The 11,958-nt window shown below is 35.7% G+C and overlaps 1 long non-coding RNA gene across 1 annotated transcript; it reads left to right on the top strand.

Annotated features, from left to right (window-relative positions):
* Window positions 1-880: 880 nt before the first annotated feature.
* On the top strand, window positions 881-8,006 carry LOC138899402 (uncharacterized). Its single transcript, XR_011410935.1, has 2 exons — window positions 881-1,843; window positions 7,759-8,006. It is a non-coding gene; the product is annotated as an uncharacterized lncRNA (long non-coding RNA).
* The last annotated feature ends 3,952 nt before the right edge of the window (window positions 8,007-11,958 follow it).

Raw genomic sequence — 11,958 nt, 5'->3', positions numbered from 1 at the left:
TTAGACGTAGTCACGCGTATATTATGAACACACACCCGTACGTGTTATTCTTATGTTATGCCTTTTATTAAAGTATGACTACTTGAGTTTTTTTATCTAATGTTAAAGATTATGAAATGGATTTGTGTATATATACAAGGGATGATCCCTATGCCTCTGTTAGTATTTGACGATTTGATTATCAAGATGGATTTTACCTATGTTGAGTTGATATCTCATGTTCTGTTAAGTTGATGGTAGTGCATCAGATTGATATAAAAAGAGAGTTATCACCGCACATTGGAATATTAGTCTTATGAACATGGTATCAAGAACTGTCACAAAGTTGGATCGTGGTTATGTGTAGATGTGAGCATGTGATTTTTGCTCTAATTTGTTCCTAAAGACTCAAAATTTAGTCTATTATTCATTTTTAAACTTTGTAGGACTTTTAAAAGTTTTGTTCATTTGTTTATATTTTAAGATTGTACTATTTCATTTTTTTGTTTCATTTAGTGGCATTAATATTCACCGGAAATCACAAAAAGATGTTTGTTATTGCATTTAGGATTTAAATTGCATAATTAAGTAGTTATTAGAATTAGTTAGAATTTTTAATTATTAATTAAATGAGAATAGGCTATTAGTGCAAAATGAGGCTAATTTAATTCATTTGTTTAGTGACTATTTGTATAAAATAAAAGAAAGAAAAAGGGCATCTTTTGTATTTTAAAATGAATTGGACCAATTGATTAGTGGTCCAGTTGCCACCAAATATCTGCCCCAACCAACAAAAATACCTGATCCAGATTCCCCACCTGCTAGCCCGTCCAAACGTCATAGTTGCCTAACGAAACTACGTCGTCCACCTAAGACCCCTTTTAAACAAAAAAGAGGGACTAAAAATCTCATCTTCCAATTTCCGCCCCTCTCTCTCTTATCTCTCTCTTCTCCTGGGCAGAAATGGCCTCCGCCTCTCAAACCACCGTCCACCTCTCTTTGACCACCATTGACCGTCAGCCGAAAATTGCCTCACGGTGGCGGACCACCTCCATACCATTCTAAATTATTACCAGATACTCCTCATCTCCTCCTTATTCCTAATCTTTGCCTAGTTTTCCCTAAAAACCACTTCATCTCCATAATTAGTAGATCTAGGAATTTCAAAATCCTAACCTTCTGCCTTTTTCTGATTCCTACTCATCTGGCGGTCAAAATCGTATGAATCCAACACTAATAGACTGAGTTTCAGGTGTTTTCATGGAGGTCATTGACCTGCATGAAACTTTTAAACCCCCATGTTTCTACCTTAAAATCTCTTTCAGGCTTAAACCTTTAGAGGATTTGGCCTATGGACTACTTATCGGACCTGAAATAGGTGCAAGTTAGTACTAATAGGCCAAAGACCCTTGGGGTTAAAAGTTGTTTCCTCTCAATCCCACGTATTTTCCTGATGAAAAAGTATTATTTACTGGAGAAGATATTGCAGAATCATACCTTGGACAGAGAATGTTTTTCGATGGAGCAGCAAACTTCAAAGGAGTCGGAATTGGGGAAGTCCTAATTTCAGAATCCGTACAACACTATCTAGCATCGGGAAAGATAAGATTCCCTTATACCAATAATATGGCTGAATACGAAGCGTGCATCATTGGAATCAGAATGGCAGTCGACATGAACATCAAAGAACTTTTGGTCATAGGAGATTCCGATCTATTAATGCACCAAGTCTAAGGGAAATGGTCAACCAAAAATGTCAAGATCCTTATGTACCTGTACTGCGTGAAAGAGCTATGCCCAAGTGATTGGACGTATGCACAAGCAGAGCTTAAAAAGCAGTTGGGAAGAAACTTTGTGATCTATGGTATAGCTTTCTGTCCAAATTGTCTAATGTCATTCTTTCTTGCTTTTGCTTAATAGTTTTGATTTTCTTGCTTCAATTGCACTATACTCTGAGATACTGAAGTGCCAAAAAGCTCTTGCTTCCATCACATGAGAATGTCGTGTCCGTGAAAGTAAAGTATATTATGAATACTTCACTTCCAAAATTTACAAGCTGTGTAAACCAGAATATTTAACTCCAATACATTTTGGAAGCTCGATGCTTAACATTTCAACATTTGGAACCATCTTAATGCATTTTAAATGAAATGATTATTAGATTTGTCAGGAAGAAAGTTCCGGGTCCGAACACTGTACTTATATTCTAGTATAGAGAATCACACTCTGACAGCTTAGTAAGTTATTGTCTATTAAACATAGGTGCTTTTCAATCGCCCTCGTTTTCCTGTCTGAATACAAGATGAAGTCACTGCGACAATTAACAACAAAGTAAGCTTTATGCTTCCCTCTAACTATTTTTTACTAAGGAACGGTAAATGAGATTAGCTATATATCCTATGCATAGAATCCAATTCTTTACATCTTTGCATCCCTTTTGAAAAGAAACTTTTGTTCATTCAGCAAGGAAGGATAAGTTATTTCTGCATCGTCTTCTTTCCTCCATTCTTGTCCTTGTGGTCAAGGAAGATTGAATTGCATTGTAGGAGTTACCTATTAAACAGGATATGGATATTTTTCTCTAATGCAGAACCAGATAAAGGGCAGGCCTGTGCACAAAGTATCCCTCGTTCACGTAGGGTTCAGGTAAGGACCGCACCCTAAGGGGTGTGATGTAGACAACCTACCCTAATGCAGAACCAGATCAGTGGAAAAATTTCAGTTATACTTTTGGGGGAATAGTGTTCATGTCCCAGTAGAGTCAAGAAACTCTAGGTGATTTTTCTCCATCTACCTAATTAGTGGGCTGAGTTACATAGGACTTTGGCTGTCAGGAGCCAATGTCAATTGTAACAACTAGTCAGAGTTCAAGCTTAGGCCCGCTGCTCAAGTTTCCATTGGCCCTTGCCGGTTAGGGTTTCATGGACTTCAATCGAGTCCACTCCTACAGCCTCCCATTTGTCTTCCAAAAGCTATTGTTATATGTATCACTGGCTAATTTACACAATCGAGCCATTGATTGTACAACAATGGCTTTTGATAGTCCAAACCTTTGATCCAAGATTCTTCCCATCCCTTGTTCGTTGATCTTCAACGAATTTTTACAATGAAGTATGTATTGGTTAGGTGTGGATGGGTACTCACCGGTGAAAAGCCTTTGATGAACAAACGTCAATACCAACCCATTTTGCTCGTGTTCTTATATCCATTTGCCTCTCTTGAGTCTTTATTCCAAGTAGATCCATTAGGGTTCCTGAAACTCGAGATAGTTCTTTTGGAGTATAGACCTATGATTATAAAATAACTCTCTACTGGCTGAAATTCTTTGCTAAATCCAGTATCGCAGTGACCGCTTTGTATTGCGGTGCCTATTGAACCCTAGACTTCAAGGTGGGTGCCCCTGTGCAATCAGTCTCTGCTTGCCAGGATCCCCATCCTTTAGAAAGTAAGGCCCTAAAGGTATAATCTCTATGTTCATTTCTTCTTTTTCTATTATTTCCTTTAGTGTTTACTTTTTTTATTTAATTTGCATGTATTAATTAAGTCTTAGTGCCTTATTAGTTCACTTGCATGTCTAATTAATTCTAATAGTTGCATGTTTAGGTTGTTTTATTTTGCTTTTGTTTCTATATGAGTGATAGTTGTTATTTTGTTTAATTGTTCTTCATTTAAGTTTGAACTTTTGTCTAGAGTATTAACTTAACGCTTAGAATTTGGTATTGAGTAAATAAATGGGGGTCTGCTTTGTTGACAAGCAGTCCCAGAGGGAGCTAAGAAAATATTATGACCTGAAAAGAGGGGCATAGTCAAGTCTAGGCCTGTTTGGCTAGGTCCATGTGACCCAAGCTCATTCCGATAAGTCAGACAGAGTGAATTTTAAAAGTAAAATAAAAAATAGGTAAAAAAATAAGATACTATAAGGGGATCGAAATAAGTTAAAGGGTAAAAAATTAGAACTAAGAGGGTAATTTTAGAACTAAGAGGGTAATTTTAGGAAGCCACTCAAAAGAATCTTTTCATAACCAATTAAAAGGTGTTAGGAAAGAGGAAAAAATGATTGTGATCGGTTGAGATTTAGTGTTACTTGGAGAGGAAGTGGTAGGGGCAAATAGGTAAAAGAAAGAGGGTAAAGGAAGTCCTAGAAAGATTATATATAATTCTAACCTCTTCATTCGGAGAGGCATATCTGGAGACCCATCTTTCAAAAGAGTTTAAGAGATAAAACACTATAGAAATTCCTTTAATTTTTGCATTTTCCTACATAAGTTCTTCACAAGAAAATAGTATTGATTTCTGGGCTATTCAAGACTGTTAGTTGTTTTTTTGCTGATCTTTAGTAGCTGAGCTCCATCCTAATTTCAGTTTATTTTGCTTGTTAATTGCTGATCTTGGTAAATCCCTTAAATTTCTTGTACTTTCCTATTTGAAATAATAAGATGTGACTGCCTTAGATTGGCATGAATTTGTTATGTCCAGATCTGGTTTGTGCCTATGTGTTTAATTACCTTGAGTTTCTTGTAACGATCCGATCGGTCATTTTTAAGGATTAGCATCATGTTCGGTAGCTTAAGGTATCGAGCAACTTCATATTATATATTATGATGTGCGTGCGTGATCGAGTTCGGATTTCGGATGATTCGGGATTGATTTGGAAGAAGGAATCTTATTATAGAAGCTTAAGCGGTAAGAGTTAATTAGAGTTTGACTTTTATGTAGACGACTCCAAAATGATATTTTGATGGTTCCAATAGCTCCGTATGGTAATTTTGGTCTTAGGAGCATGTCCGGATGTTGATTTGGAGGTCCGTAGGTAGTTTCAGCATAAATTGGCGAAAGATGGAAAAAATGGAAGATTTTGGAAAGTTTAACCGAAGTTGACTTTATTGATATCGGAGTCGGATCCCGGTTCCGAAAGTTGGAATTGGTTCTTACTTTCATTTATGACTTGTGTGCAAAATTTGAAGTCAATCGGAGTTGTTTGGTATGAATCGGTATTAGTTTTAGAATTTGGAAGTTTATAAGTTTTTTAGGCTTGAATCGATGCGCGATTTGTGATTCTAGTGTTGTTAGAGGCAATTTGAGGCTTCGATCAAGTTCGTATCATGTTTTGGGACTTGTTAATATACTTGGTTGGGGTCCCATTGGGCTCGGGTGAGTTTGGTATGGGTTTGGATTGTGTCGCGCTATTATTTGATATTTCAGCGTCATTTCTTTTGGCATAATGGGTACCGCATTGTACAAACGACCTTTGATTTGTGAGGGAAAAACTGATGCTTTTCTGGTGTTTGAGGGAACAGAGGCAAATCATAGGTGTCAAATGCGATTTATAAGTCTCAGGTGTGCAATGCAATTAATAAATCTCAGGTATCAAATGCGACTTGTTTGGAGAGGTTTCTAAAACCGGGGGTTTCACCATATTTAACATATTTTGAGTTGTAGACCTCGGATTTGAGCGATATCTGAGGAGTTCTTTACGTGTTCGATTGGGGTAAGTGTTCTATATCCGAAATTGATTATATTTCATGATTTCATGCTTATTTATATCATTAAATTAGTGAATTGAATGGAAGAAAATGGGAAGTTTTGTAAAAATCTTTCAAAATATAAAATGAGGATTTGAAGCGCGATTCGCTATCGGAAATTCATAATTTTGGTATGGTTGAACTCGTATCGGAATGGGTGTCCGAATTTTATAAATTTTGTCGGTTTCCGAGGTACAAGCCGGGGGTTGACTTTTTAGTTTTTCTTAAAGATTTAAAACTTTATTATCCGAAATTATTTCCTATGAGTTTTATTTATGATTTGAAGTTATTTTGGTTAGCTTTGAGCCGTCCGGAGGGTGTTTCACTCGAGAAGTTCATTTTAGAGAAATGATCTAGCTTCTTTGAGGTAAGTATCTTGCCTAACTTTGTTTAGGGAAAACTACCCCTTAGGATTTGAGACATTTATACTAATTATATCATGTGAAGGCCTTGTACGTGAGGTGCCGTGTATGCGAGGTGACGAGTACATACTCCCATTTATTTGTGGAAATTTGACCGTTTAGAGCTCTTAGGTTCTTATGTTCATTAGATGTGAAGTTTTTTAGCATGTTAAATCCTCCATTTACTAAATTCACCCTTACGCGTCTTATTTGGAATTGATTAATTCATGTTCTACCCTTGTTGCCAATTATACCCTTATGCACCTTAATTGAAGTTGTTGCTTTTTTATTGCCTTGTTGTCTTTTCCGTAGTTGCTTAACCTTAATTAAAGTTATTATTATTTCTTCCGTAATAATTGAAGTTATTATTATTTCTTCAGTAATTGCTTAGCCTTGATTGAAGTTTTGTTATCTCGTTTATTGTTGACATGTTCTTATTTGAGGTTATTGATTCATGCTATCTCTTTTATCATCAAATTGTACTTTTGTGGAATCATTGTTACACATTATCTATCCCTTGTTGAGCTATTCTTGCTCAGACCATTATTCCATGTTGTGTCTTTCTTTGTGAGCTCGTTCTTCCGTTTCTTTGTGTTTTGAAGTTCTTGTATTTATTTACTTGTCGTACTCTTGTATTATCATTGTTGTTATTGTTATTGTACTCAGTGTTGTTGAGCCGAGGGGTATGCGCAGCTGTGGTATTGAAACTGTTTTGAGGAAATGTTGTGGCACATGGGCACATATTGTGAAACTCATTTTATTATGTTGTTATGTTTTGGCGCATGTGGTATTGTTGAGAGGATTTTGTCGGGGTGTTCGCACGTGAGTTGTCCGTGTTGTTGTTATTATTGATATTTATACATGCGGCGTAACAAGGCGGGCTATATATGTGTATTTGCGCATGTGGCGAGACAAGGTGGGAATATTATTATGCGCGTGTGGCGAGACAAGAAGGGCATTTATTTTATTATTGTGCACGTGGCGAGACAAGGTGGGCTATGTCGGAAAATGATTTGTGATAGCTTGTTATGGCCTGGGGGTATTGTTATTGTTGATATTTGTGTAGAGGTGTGCCTACCTTCTGTGAGTTATACCTTGTACATTTTGTGGTGATCGTTTCTTATGTTCCATTCATTGTCTCTACTCTTACTTGTTGACTTGAATTGGGATAGAACACTTGCACAAGCATACACCTAATTAATTACCCATATCGGTTTAAGAAGATGAATCGTGATGCTATTGACCATTTACATGTACTTCCATTTACCCGCCTTTTGTGTGAGAGTTGTTCTATTAGCACGTGAGTTGTCTGTGTGGTCATAAATCATTATTTTTGTTGGCACGTGAGTTGTCCGTGTGGATATTTGATATTGTCACTCCCTTGGCACGTGAGTCTTCCGTGTAGTTATGAATTGTAATGTGGGCACGAAATACCAAGTGATTAGGGTTCATGAGTTGGGACCCGTAAAATGTGACTATAAGGTGAAGTACCTCGGGAAAGTCCTTCAACAAATCTTGTGAGAAAGTGGTTGCTCTTATTGAGTGTTACTTGTTTTTCTTAGTTTCATCAGACTTAAACTGCATTCAGCTTACTCCACGACGTTATTACCTGTTGTGTCTCGTTGCTAATTGATACTTTTAGTTTCCTATTACTAGCATTGTTTCATTATTGTTATCATGCTTAACTTTAGATTGATATTGTTCCCTGTTAGTTTCACATTTATACTTGTACAGGTTATTAAGTCTAGTAGGTGTATTGACTGTCCTTCGTCACCACTCTACCGAGGTTAGTCTTGATACTTATTGGGTACAGCCGTGCTGTACTCATGCTACACTTGTTGCGCATTTTTGTGCAGATCCAGGTACTCAGAGTTTGTTGATCATTAGCTAGTCGATCGGGCATTGCTGTGGAGACTCAAGGTATACCTGTTGTTGCGTTCGCAGGCCTCGGAGTCACCTTCTGAAATTTTACTTTGTACTGTTTATTTCTATTCCAGAACAGTTGTACATAGAGATCTTCTAGTAAACTCAGTAGAGCTTATGACTTGTACTACCGGTTTTGGGATTGTAAGCTTTGTATAGAAAAATTTTTGTTCATGTTTAATAGTTTTTGGTTGAGTTTGCCATTAATTCAGTAAGTGTTAGGCTTACCTAGTCCCTAAGACTAGGTTCCATCACGACATCCTACAGAGGAAAATTGGGGCCGTGACATCCCCGAGAAGGATGGTTGTATGTTTAATTGTTGTAGTAGTAAATCTGCTCAATGAGATGGCATGTGTTGAAATTTAAGTTTTAGCTTTCGACCAAAGTTTAATGTTTACATATATAACCTGTAAAACTAAAAAAAATGTTAAGATTGAAAATATTGTTGTTGATTAGTTGAATTTACATGGCGAAAGTCTAAATTTAGCCTTCAGATCTTTAATCTTATTTCTTTATTTTGCTTTGAACTGGCTTATAAGAAGTATTCTTTGGATAGTCATATTTACAAGGATAGCCATGTGGCTACTTCTTTGCAAATTCTGAGATTGCCTAAAGAGATACGAGGCCATTCAAATCAAGAGTAGTTATTCTATTAAAGAACATGTAATTTAATTGCATTACTGAGTTTAGACTAGTGATTTCTGTAATTAACATTTTCATTAACCTGAATTTGTAATTAATTATTGATTCTTTGGCTATGTATGCAAAAAGTTGGACTGTCAATTAGGGGCTATTAGTGCTAATGTGTGCAGTTAATTCTTGAACTTGATTTCTGAAAGTCATTGGGCTCAAATGGAGAAAATAGTACGGGCTAGCCAGTTTTCGGACTGGTAATTGAAAAATAGCCGGCGTTTGCAAAGTCATTGAAAAATAGCCAATATTTTGCTGCAACACGAAAATTTCCAGCATAATATACTGGAGATTGGAGCACCTGCGTATGAACTTCCATTATATTATGATGGAACTCCAGTATATTATACTGGAATATTTTTCGGATTTTGAACAGTATTTTTTTTAAATTTATTTTTACATGAAAAATGACCAAATTTCGATTACTTTTGAAACTGTGGCTATTTTTCAATTACCACTAGTAAATCTGGCTATTTTTGAATTTCACTCGCTCAAATGACCTCTCAAGCACATGCTTAGACACAAAGATCAAGTCTGTAGGTCTGAAGACTCATGTGTGCTGGGCTCCAAAATTTACACAAGCGTTGAGCCCAATAGATTCCCAAGCCCAACAACAATTAGCGGTCTTCTCTAAGGTTCAAATTGAGTAGAAATTGCGTGGGATTGCCACTTTTTAAAGTGGTATTTACTTTTTATCCATCATTTTTAATGCTGAGCAAAAGTAGCCACTAGTCTATTAAAATTAATATGAAAAGACGGTGTTACCCTTTCTTCTATCTCTTTTCTGTCCATGTTCTCTTCCTTGCTAGTGTACCTCCATGGCTTTGACCCCTCCGCACAGTAGTGAACACTTTCACCTTCTCAAGTTCCACATTCTCTAGGTGATGCCACAATATAGCTAATACCAAGTTGTACTTGTTTGGAATTGGCTTGTATACATCTCTGAAGAACATGTTCAACAAATCCTACAAAATAAATCCAACTCTGTAAACATACAAAAGTATTAAATATTTATACTAAATTCACAGGTAGTCCTGAACTTAGAGTTTCAAGTTCAAAAAATGAGGATATGTAGTCCTGAACTTAGAGTTACAAGTTTAAAAGTTAAGGACATGTAGTCCTAAACTTAGAGTTACAAGCTCAACAACTAAGGACAGGTAGTCCTTAACTTAGACTTATAAGCTCATAAATTAAGGACAGCTAGTCCTGAACTTACAGTAACAGGCTTGTAAGTTAAGGATACTTGGTCCTGAATTTAGAGTTGGAAGTTCAAAAATTAAGGACACTTGGTCCTTAACTTAGAGTTACAAGCACATAAATTAAGGACATGTAGTCCTGAACTTAGAGTTCCAAGTTCAATAAATAAGAATATGTAGTCCTGAACTTAGAGTTACAAGTTCAAAAGTTAAGGACATGTAGTCCTAAACTTAGAGTTACAAGCTCAACAACTAAGGACAGGTAGTCCTTAACTTAAACTTACAAGCTCATAAATTAAGGACAGCTAGTCCTGAACTTACAGTAACAAGATCGTAAGTTAAGGATACTTGGTCCTGAACTTAGAGTTGGAAGTTCAAAATTAAGGACAGTTGGTCATTAACTTATTACAAGCACAGAAATTAAGGATAGGTAGTCCTGAACTTCGAGTTCCAAGTTCAAAAGTTAAGGACATGTAGTCCTGATCTTAGAGTTACAAGTTCAAAAGTTAAGGAAAGGTAGTCCTAAACTTAGACTTACAAGCTCATAAATTAAGGACAGCTAGTCCTGAACTTACAGTAACAAGCTCATAAGTTAAGGACACTTGGTCCTAAACTTAGAGTTGGAAGTTTAAAAATTAAGGACACTTGATCCTTAGAGTTACAAGCACATAAATTAAGGACAGGTAGTCCTTAACTTAGAGTTACAAGCACAGAAATTAAGGACAGGTAGTCCTGAACTTCGAGTTCCAAGTTCAAAAGTTAAGGACATGTAGTCCTGAACTTAGAGTTACAAGCTCATAAATAAGGACAACTAGTCCTGAACTTACAGTAACAAGATCATAAATTAAGGACACTTGGTCCTGAACTTAGAGTTGGAAGTTAAAAAATTAAGGACACTTGATCCTTAACTTAGAGTTACAAGCACAGAAATTAAGGACAGGTAGTCCTTAACTTAGAGTTACAAGCATAGAAATTAAGGACATGTAGTCCTTAACTTAGAGTTACAAGCACAAAAGTTAAGGACAGGTAGTTCTGAACTTCGAATTTCAAGTTCAAAAGTTAAGGACATGTAGTCCTGAACTTAGAGTTACAAGTTTAAAAGTTAAGGGCAGGTAATCGTGAACTTACAATAACAAGCTTATAAGTTAAGGACACTTGGTCCTTAATTTGAGCGAAGTTTTGAGTGAAGTTCTCTGCAATCCGCGTAGGTTTCAGCGAATTATAGCAGAAGGGTATTTTCGTCTGGGCGGGTAAAAGTTTATTAAAGCAGTGGCTAAAGACTAAAGATATTTTAAACAATGGCTTAAAAGTAAATACATGTCTTATTACTGGATAAGTGTGCACTTCCCCTCAAATTGAGTTCCAAATACATTCAAGGGCTTGGAGTTTCTTTTGTATAATCCCAGCCGTGTCAAATGCATATTTTTTCACTACTTGAATGCCAATCATGATTTTGATAATCTCTCTGATTAGTTATAAAATTGATCCAACATAAAAGGGAATGCTAAGTATTGTAGCGTAAAATTGAATTAGTATAAAGTTAATCTATTAATTTCCTCAATAATCTTTTAGCATTCGTACTACTTCAATACTATTATCCCCTCTAAAGTTAGAACGTTATTGAATTACAAGTGCTCCTAAAAGTTTATGTAATACGACAGCCTTTGTGAACAATCTTAGTGAGGGTTAAATCATGCATCCTTCTCCATAAATATTTCCATAACTCTTTTTGACCCACAATAATCTAAAACATAGGAATAACATGCTAGTTGCTATTTAGGCACGTTTAAATAATAATTATCATAGTTATGGGTACGATCTTCGTGACATAGCTGTGATACTTAATTCCAAATTCAAGTATGCATTCTGGCAACTTGACCAATCAACTTCAAATAATAATAATAATAATAATAATAATAATAATAATAATAATAATAATAATAATAATAATAATAATAATAATAAAAGTGTTGTTAAATTATGGGTACGTATGCGTGGCATAATTTTCGATATGTAGAAATAACAAGCGCACGACAACGTGACTTGTTCCAGATAAATCCCATAACTATCTAAAAACATGTAATTTAAAGCGTTATAAAAGTAAAAATGTGTAATAATTCCTTAAAACATATAATAATCTGGATAATTTAAGCCAAGTGTAATTTGTTTAAGAAACTATGCTAAAATCACAGAATTCGGGAGTACCTCACATCTTTTTAAGGATTAATAAAATTCCTTACCCGGACT

This window comes from Nicotiana tomentosiformis, chromosome 9 (assembly GCF_000390325.3).
Source record: "Nicotiana tomentosiformis chromosome 9, ASM39032v3, whole genome shotgun sequence".
Lineage (NCBI taxonomy): Eukaryota > Viridiplantae > Streptophyta > Magnoliopsida > Solanales > Solanaceae > Nicotiana > Nicotiana tomentosiformis.
This window is presented reverse-complemented; position numbering and strand designations above follow the sequence as displayed.